At 38.5% G+C, this 9302-nt stretch overlaps 1 non-coding gene across 1 annotated transcript; it reads left to right on the forward strand.

The window, feature by feature from the left end:
- The first annotated feature begins 8939 nt into the window (after positions 1 to 8939).
- LOC131178851 (small nucleolar RNA R71) lies at positions 8940 to 9046 on the forward strand. Its single transcript, XR_009147859.1, has one exon. It is a non-coding gene; the product is annotated as a small nucleolar RNA R71 (small nucleolar RNA).
- Positions 9047 to 9302: the final 256 nt, after the last annotated feature.

Genomic DNA, 9302 nt, shown 5'->3' on the forward strand with positions numbered 1-9302 from the left:
TACAATTTCTAAGTGATGTATAATGTGTGTGTAAATGTGTAATGTATATGTATGTATGGATGTATATGTAAAATATTTACAGTATATGTAAATGGAATGGGATGAGATGCTCTTATACTCAAAATGTGAAAACTGAAGCAAAAATCAAAATGCACACCCCCAAACTCAAAATTAGACATTGTCCTCAATGTCTCAAGCAATGTATTATCAAAACTCAAAGCAAATAGTAATTACCAGGAATTGTGAAATGTTAAGAGCAAAAAGAAAAGGTTACCTGGTATAGAGCAGATGAGAATTCAAGAGATAATGGGAATGCATAAGTAGCTGCACAGGTTATGCAGAATAAAGTGCTGTCCAGAACAGGTGCATAAGTAGGGTGCATAAGCCGTGCGGTTCTGCATAAGTAGCAATAAGGGCTGCACAGGCTATGCAGGACATTTGCATAAGGGGATTCACAGCCTGTGCAGTTCTGCATAAGTGGCATAAAGGGCTGCACAGGCTATGCAAAATAATTGCATAAGGGAATTCACAGCCTGTGCAGTATATTCAAAAGCTGCTGCATGATGATTAGCAAGGAAAAATGTGCAACCACAATATACAAAACAGAATATATGGACAATTATGCACAAAAGGCAGTGAAAATCAATGGAAAACTAATATAATGGCCATCCAATAGAACTTTAAGAAACAAACTAATTCAAAACAAACTAACAGAATTCAAAACAAACTATAATTGTTTGAACATATGTACAAAGAAAAAGTCTGACAAGTTTAAACAAAAGTAAAACAAAAACTAGTCTAGTTCTATTGTTTTGCCCTTGTCCATAGATGTTGCTAAGGGGCTGGTTGCATCTGGCTGTTGTCGAAATGATGGTGCTGGAGGAGGTGATGGAGGTGGAGGTGGCATTCCCAGAAAAATCATGAGTTTCTTCATCATCTCCTTTAATTCTTTCTGCTTGTCCCTGGTTTCCATGACAAGGTCAAATAGGTGATCATGACGATCCTTGAGGATATCAAGACCAGTGTCAAGCTTCCTATCCACAAAGTATATATCATCACTAAGCCTTTCAAGATAGGTGAATAAGGCTTTAGTGTTGAATGCAGGAGGGGCTGTGGATGAGGAGGGTTCAGCTGTAGGAGGTGTGGGCTGAGCAGAAGCTGCTGGGGTCTCCTATGCAGATTGAGGGGGTGGGGTAGGTTTAGTAGAGTGCTGTGGGACTGATGGGACAGGTTGGGCTTCTGGTTGTGCAGTGGGTTCAGTTTCTGCTGCTGGTTGTGCAATGTCAGAATGTGGCAAACTGAACCCTGTTTTGGATAGGTGTGCAGCATCAAAATATAAGGTGTCCACAAGTGCTGGTATTGGGTGCTCTTCAGGATTAAAACCAAAATGCTTGGCTATAACAGTTATGAGCCCACCCAAGACAATGTCGCCTATGGATTTTGTGGTAATATGCAACACATGCTCACAAAAGAAATAACCAGGAGAAACCTTGACCTTGTAAAAAGCACACCATAACATGAATAATTCAGATTTCCCCACAGCACCAGAACTAGTCCCTCTGTCCAAAATAGTGCTAGCAATCAGCCTATGAATAAACCTAAGTGCAGGGTCAAGTATTTGAGAGGTTTTTGATCTGCCAGCAGAAAAAGTCTGAGGTTGGTTTGTGATAATTCTCCAAAATTGAGCAGCATTCCAAATACCCTTGTTTGCTACCTCTACCCCTGTATATGGCACTCTAAATAGCCCATCAATTACAAAACCAAGAATGCTATGAAATTGATCTAATGATAACTCTCTATTTTTCCCCAAACATCTAAATTTCATAGTTGGCTTAAAATCTACATCATGCAATTTCAGGGTGGCAGAGAATGAGGAAATAAATTCCAAAACTAAAGCTGGGTAAACAATTTCTTGCTTGTGCACAAATTCCATCCAACCCATACCATCAAGATAGGCAACTACATTGTCAAATAAACCAAGTGACTGGAGAGAGTCCACAGAAATATACCTAGTGGGTTGCACCTTCCTTTCCTTAATTCGTTTAAATGTTGCTTTGTGAGTTGCATCAGGAAGGGACCAAGGTAGTTTTGAGACCTGTGAGGTTGCTGACAATTGCTTTTTGCTGGAAGAGGGTGTGGAGGTTGAAGTTTTTGGCTTTTTGGGTGGAGGCTCTGACCTTGGGGTGGTGGGTGGTTCTTTGCGTTTTGAGAGAGGAGGTGCAGAGGCCATGGGTCGGGTGGATTTCGACCTGATTTTTCGTTTATACGTGGCTGTGGAGGGTGGTGGGGGTGTCTCTTGTGAAGGGGAATTAGGGTTAGGAGGTCGCATTGACAATGGCGAGACCTCGAGAGGAGAAGCTGGAGGGGAATGAGGAGGCGACTCCATAGTTCCCGATGGTGAAGATGGAGAAGGTGAGGAAGAAAAGAAAAATGCAAGAAGAGATTAGGGTTAAGGCGGCGGAAATAAGCGTGGAGAAGAAGGGAAAGAGGTAATGCCGGAATAAATGGGAGTGAACGGACGGTAGTGAACAGAAAAGTCGGGAGGTGGGAAAAATGGGAGTCGAAGAAAATTTTTGGATTTGGATGTGTAAGACTGCATAAGGGGATTAATGGGTGTGCATAACTTATGCACCCTGCTTATGCATGTTTCGACTTGTTTTGGACTTCAGAGAAATAGCTCATGCAAAAGTGCATAAGTTATGCACTGTCCTTATGCACTGTTCGGCAAGTTTTGACTTTCAGGGAGAGTGGTCATGCAGTTGTGCATAAGCTATGCACTATGCTTATGCACTTTTAGACAGGTTTTGACCTTCAGGGAGAGTGGTCATGCAGAAGTGCATAAGCTATGCACTCTGCTTATGCACTTTGCGGTGGGTTTTGATTTTCAGGGTTTGTGGTTATGCAGAAGTGCATAAGTCATGCACTCTGCTTATGCACCTCTCGGCAGGTTTTGGAATTTGGGGTTGGTGGTTATGCAGTTGTGCATAAGTCATGCACTCTGCTTATGCACCTCTCGGCAGATTTTGGATTTCAGAGTTTCTGGTTATGCGGAAGTGCATAAGTCATGCACCCTCCTTATGCAGACTTCGGCAGAGAGAGAAAATGCAGGATTTGAAGTCATGCAAATGTGCATAAGTTATGCACCTTGCTTATGCACCATTCGGCAAGTTTGAAATTTGATAAAATGTGGCTATGCAGAGTTGCATAAGCTATGCACTATCTTATGCAGTTTGCAACAGAGATGAAAATGGCAAGAATTGTGGTTATGCAGGATTGCATAAGCTATCACGATTCTTATGCACAATTCAACAAGATTGAGATTGCAATGGAAAATGATTTGCAAGTGTGAAAAATACCCTAGAATGAAGAAATATAATTCTATTAAGCATAAATCATGAGAAATTATCATCAAAAACACATCAATATATACAAAATCCAACAAAATTATATCACACATGCTTGTAAAAGTGAATCCTGCATAAAAGGCATTTGTGACCCATGCCATCTTGACTCAAATTCTGCAAATCAACATCTAGCACATTAAAACTCAATAAAATCTGCATAAAGTTACATCTATCCACAAATGATGAAATGAACTCTCCAAGTTATGCCAAGAAAATGCAGCATATCCACTTTGAATCCCACAATCCAAATAAGTTCAAAACTGCAAAAATGACTCACTTACCACCATATTAACATTATAAGCACAAATATTAAAAAGTTACACACCCAACCTCACCAAGAACATAAGTAATCTACTGTAGATCCTTCTTTGCTGCAGAATTTCTTCTTCCTCTCTGCATAAACTAGATAGCAGCCCCTGCACAGGTTATGCAGCAAAAAGCAATCAGTTTTTGGGAGAGTTTGAAGGACAAAATTTTCAAGTTAAGAATCACTCCCCAGCAGTTCACCAACCTTCCTCCATTGAAATACATCTACAAGGGACAAGATTCAACAATGTCAAAAATGGAATTTGGGGAGATTTAAGATAAAAAAAACAAAAGCAATGAAAGTAAAAGTAAATCAGCAAAAGCAAAATAAAAGGACTTGGGATGCCTCCCAAAAGGGCTAATTTATAGTCCTTAGCTGGACTTTTCATGAATTTCACTGAAAAGAGATGAGCGATTGGAGAGCGTGTAACAGCTTGCTCCTTTTATTGGGTCTCTAGTTATGTAATGTTTCAATCTATGCCCATTGACCTTAAAATTCCCAGATTTTTCACTCCAAATTTCAATTGATCCATAAGGGAAAACCTTAGAAACTCTATATGGACCAGTCCACCTTGATTTAAGTTTTCCAGGGAACAATTTCAATCTTGAGTTGAACAATAAAACTGAATCACCCTCTTTGAATTCTTTTTTTCTAAGATGCTTATCATGCCAAACTTTGGTTCTTTCTTTGTAAATACGGGCACTTTCATAAGCATCCATCCTCAATTCTTCAAGCTCATTAAGTTGCAATAGTCTCTTTTCACCAGCTTGCTTAAGATCAAAATTCAAGGTCTGAATGGCCCAATATGCTCTATGTTCTAGCTCCAAAGGTAAATGACAAGACTTACCATACACCAACCTAAAGGGAGTAGTTCCTATAGGGGTTTTGTAAGCAGTCCTATATGCCCATAAAGCATCATCTAGTTTGATAGACCAATCTTTCCGAGAATTATTCACTGTTTTCTCCAAGATATGTTTGAGCTCTCTGTTAGAAACTTCAACTTGTTCTGAAGTTTGAGGGTGGTATGGGGTAGCTATCTTGTGCACTACACCATACTTCCTCATTAAGCTCTCAAATTGTTTATTACAAAAATGTGAACCACCATCACTAATTACAGCCCTAGGAGCTCCAAATCTACTCAAAACAAATTTCTTCAAGAATTTCACTATCACTCTAGCATCATTAGTTGGAGTTGCAATAGCTTCCACCCATTTTGACACATAGTCAACTCCAACTAGAATGTATTTATTACCAAATGAAGGAGGAAATGGCCCCATAAAATCTATTCCCCAGACATCAAATAATTCTACTTCAAGAATACCATTTAGGGGCATTTGATCTCTTTTTGACAAATTTCCACTCCTTTGACATTTATCACATTCCAACACAAATTTCCTCACATCCTTAAAAAGATTTGGCCAAAAGAAACCAGCTTGCAAAATTTTGCTAGCTGTTTTAGAGATTCCAAAATGTCCTCCATAATCAGAAGCATGGCAATGATGCATAATACTCTGTGTCTCCTCATCAGGAATACATCTTCTAATTAGACCATCACAACATCTCCTAAAGAGTAAAGGATCATCCCATCTATAAAATTTTGCCTCATGTAAAAACTTTTTCTTTTGTTGCCATGTCATTCCTAGAGGTAAAACTCCACAAGATAGATAATTCACAAAGTCTGCATACCAAGGTAGTTTAGCAACAAGAGAGAAAAGTTGTTCATCCAAGAAAAACTCATCAATAGGGACTTCATCCATCTCTTCATCATCAAATTTCAGCCTACTAAGATTATCTGCAACTACATTTTCAGCTCCCTTCTTATCTCTAATCTCCAAATCAAACTCTTGTAGCATCAGAATCCACCTAATGAGCCTAGGTTTAGCCTCCTTTTTACGGAGTAAATACCTGATGGCTGCATGATCCAAAATATAACCACCTTTGAGTCAATAATGTAAGGTCTGAACTTTTCCAATGCAAAAACAATTGCTAAAAATTCCTTTTCAGTTGTTGCATAATTTGTTTGAGCCTCATCCAGTGTTCTACTAGCATAATAAATAGCATAAGCCTTTTTGTCCTTTCTTTGACCAAGAACAGCTCCAATTGCATAGTTGCTAGCATCACACATAATTTCAAAAGGTAGACTCCAATCGGGAGGTTGCATGATTGGTGCAGTGATAAGAGCTTGCTTCAACCTGCAAAAGGCATCCAAACACTCTTGGTCAAATACAAATGGTATGTCATTACTTAACAAATTAGACAAAGGTTTGGCTATTTTAGAAAAATCCTTGATAAAGCGTCTGTAGAACCCGGCATGTCCTAGAAAACTTCGAATTCCCTTGACATTGGTAGGAGGAGCCATCTTCTCTATCACTTCAACCTTGGCTTTATCAACCTCTATTCCTCTGTTAGATACCAAATGTCCAAGCACTATCCCTTCCTGAACCATAAAATGACACTTTTCCCAGTTTAACACAAGATCAGTATCTGCACATCGCTGCAAAACTTTAGAAAGGTTAGCCAAGCATATGTCAAATGAAGATCCATAAACAGAAAAGTCATCCATAAAAACCTCCATTATATCTTCAATGAAATCTGAGAAGATTGCCATCATGCACCTTTGAAAAGTGGCTGGTGCATTACACAACCCAAATGGCATCCTCCTATAAGCAAAGGTTCCATATGGACAAGTGAAAGTGGTTTTCTCTTGATCATTTGGATGGATAGAGATTTGAAAAAAACCTGAGTACCCATCTAAATAGCAAAAATAAGAATGCCTAGCTAGTCTTTCTAACATCTGATCAATGAAGGGAAGTGGAAAATGATCTTTTCTAGTGGCAACATTTAATTTTCTGTAATCTATGCACATTCGCTAACTAGTCACTATTCTGGTGGGAATTAATTCATTATTTTCATTTTTGACCACTGTCATTCCACCTTTTTTTGGGACAACATGTACTGGGCTCACCCAAGTACTATCTGAGATAGGGTATATGATCCCTGCATCAAGCAACTTCAAAATTTCCTTTTTAACAACTTCTTTCATATTTGGGTTCAACCTCCTCTGATGTTCAATAGATGGCTTACAATTTTCTTCCAAAATAATTCTATGCATGCAAAAGTGTGGGCTTATTCCCTTAATGTCATCTATGATATATCCTAAAACTTTCCTAAATTGTCTCAACACTATTAACAACTTATCAGCCTCTAAGGTACTCAAGTTTGCATTTACAATTACTGGATAAGTGTTATTGGTGCCAAGAAATTCATACCTGAGCTGAGAAGGAAGTTGCTTAAGTTCTACCTTAGGTGCATCTTCTTCCTTGAATGATGGTTGCTTAGATTCTGCTTTTTCCTTTTGTGTGAGTTGAAAAATTAGAGCAGAAATGAATGGTGGACTTCCCTCTAAATGTTGAGCATATGCAGCCACATGAGGGTTGTCATAGTCTATGCCTCCTCCATGAACCAAACAATTTTCAAGTGGATCTTTCGGATATTTCTTTCTGAAATGTTCTTCAACCAGCTCATCAATAATATCAACTCTCAAGCAAGTATCAGCTTCAGAATAATGCTTCTTCATATTGTTATTAATATTGAAAACCAATTGATCTTCACCAACTCTAAGAGTCAATTTTTCTCCCTTAACATCAATCAATGCTCCTGCTGTAGCTAGAAAGGGTCTTCCCAAGATAATTGGAATATTAGAATCCTCCTCCATGTCCAAGATGACAAAGTCAACAGGTATATAGAACTTCCCAACCTTCAGAGGCACACTCTCCAAAATCCCTTCAGGATACTTAATTGATCTGTCAACTAACTGAAGAGAAATGTGGGTTGGTTTAAGATCTCCCATATTGAGCTTCTCATAAATGGAGAGGGGCATAAGGCTAACACTAGCCCCTAAATCACATAAAGCTTTTGTAGAACATGATTCCCTAATGTGGCATGGAATTGAAAAACTCCTTGGATCCTTGAGCTTTGGAGGAAGTTTCCTTTGGAAGATAGCACTACATTCTTCTGTTAAAGCTACAGTTTCATGGTCTTCAATTCTCCTCTTGTTTGAGAGAATTTCTTTTAAGAATTTTGCATAAGAGGGCATTTGTGAAAGAGCATCAATAAAAGGCACATTTATGTATAACTTCTTCAAAACCTCTAAAAACTTCCCAAATTGCTTATCAAGCTTGGCTTTTTGAAATCTTTGTGGAAAGGGAAGTTGTGGCTTGTAGGGCTCTGGAGGTATATACTTCTCTTCCTTCTCTTCAATTTTCTCTTTACATTTTTCTGCACTCTCTTGTTTTTCACTCTCTTGTTTTTCATTCTCATCAATTTCTTTCTCATTTTCTCTCTTCTCATTATTTTCACTCTTCTCATTATTTACAACTTTCCCACTTCTTAAAGTAATAGCTTGACACTGCTCTCTTGGGTTTTCTGGTTGACTTGGAAGTTTTCCAAAAGACTTGGTACTTGAGGAAGATGCTTGTTGTGCAATCTGATTTTCCAGCATTCTGTTATGTGTTTGCATCTGTTCTAGCCTTGCTTTCATCTCTCTCATCTCCTCATCATGCTTATTTTGGTTAGCAAGAATCTGTTGTAATAAAGCTTCTGTGGTGGAACTTTGTTCTTGCTGTTTTGGTGGAGGATTCATATTTTTTTACTGAAAATTAGGCAATGGTTGCCTATTTTGTCGATATGGAATTCCTTGTTGCTGTTGTGGCTGAAAATTCTGATTTGAAACTTGACTTTGCTGATTTCCCCATGAAAAGTTGGGATGATTCCTCCAAGTTGGATTATAAGTTTGAGAGTAAGAATTCCCCATTTGCTTGTTTCCATAATTACCAACATATGCTGCTTGCTCTCCATAGTCTACTCCACAGCTGGTAGTTCCTTCTGCATAAGCCACTTGTTGTGAACTTCCAGATGATGATGTTGAACTAACCAACATACTCAAATCTTCCATCTTCTTAGCCAAGACATTTGTAAGTGCATCAAACTTTGCATTAATCATGTTGAATGGATCAAGATCATAAATTCCAGCAGCTTGCCTTTTTTGAGTTGGAGCTGGTCCTCTTGGACTACTCCAAAGATGAGTATTCTTTGCAATTTTCTCCAATAGCTCATAAGCTTCATCTTCATGCTTCATAATAAATTCTCCTCCTGTTTGAGCATCAATAATCCCTCTGATCGCAGGAGTAACATTTGTGTAAAAATTCTGATTTATCATTCATTTCGGAATGGCATGATGTGGGCATTGTCTCTCTAATTCCTTCCATCTCATCCATGACTCATAGAGAGTTTCATCTTCTCTTGGTCTAAAAGCTGTCATTTGGTTCCTCAATTCTTGAGTTTTTCCAGGTGGAAAATATTGTGCAAGAAATGCATCAGTGAGCTGCTCCCAATTTGTAATGGAGTTGTGAGGTAAAGAATCAAGCCAATCCAATGCTCTATCTTTCAAAGAGAATGGGAATAGCTTCAATCTTGCTGCATCATCAGATACTCCAGGTTGTTTTTGCTTGTCACAGATCATAGCAAACTTCTTCAGATGTGTGTGTGGATTTTCAGAAGGATGTCCTCCGAATTGAGAATTTTGAATCATT

Source organism: Hevea brasiliensis, chromosome 3 (genome assembly GCF_030052815.1).
Source record: "Hevea brasiliensis isolate MT/VB/25A 57/8 chromosome 3, ASM3005281v1, whole genome shotgun sequence".
NCBI classification, from domain to species: Eukaryota; Viridiplantae; Streptophyta; class Magnoliopsida; order Malpighiales; family Euphorbiaceae; genus Hevea; species Hevea brasiliensis.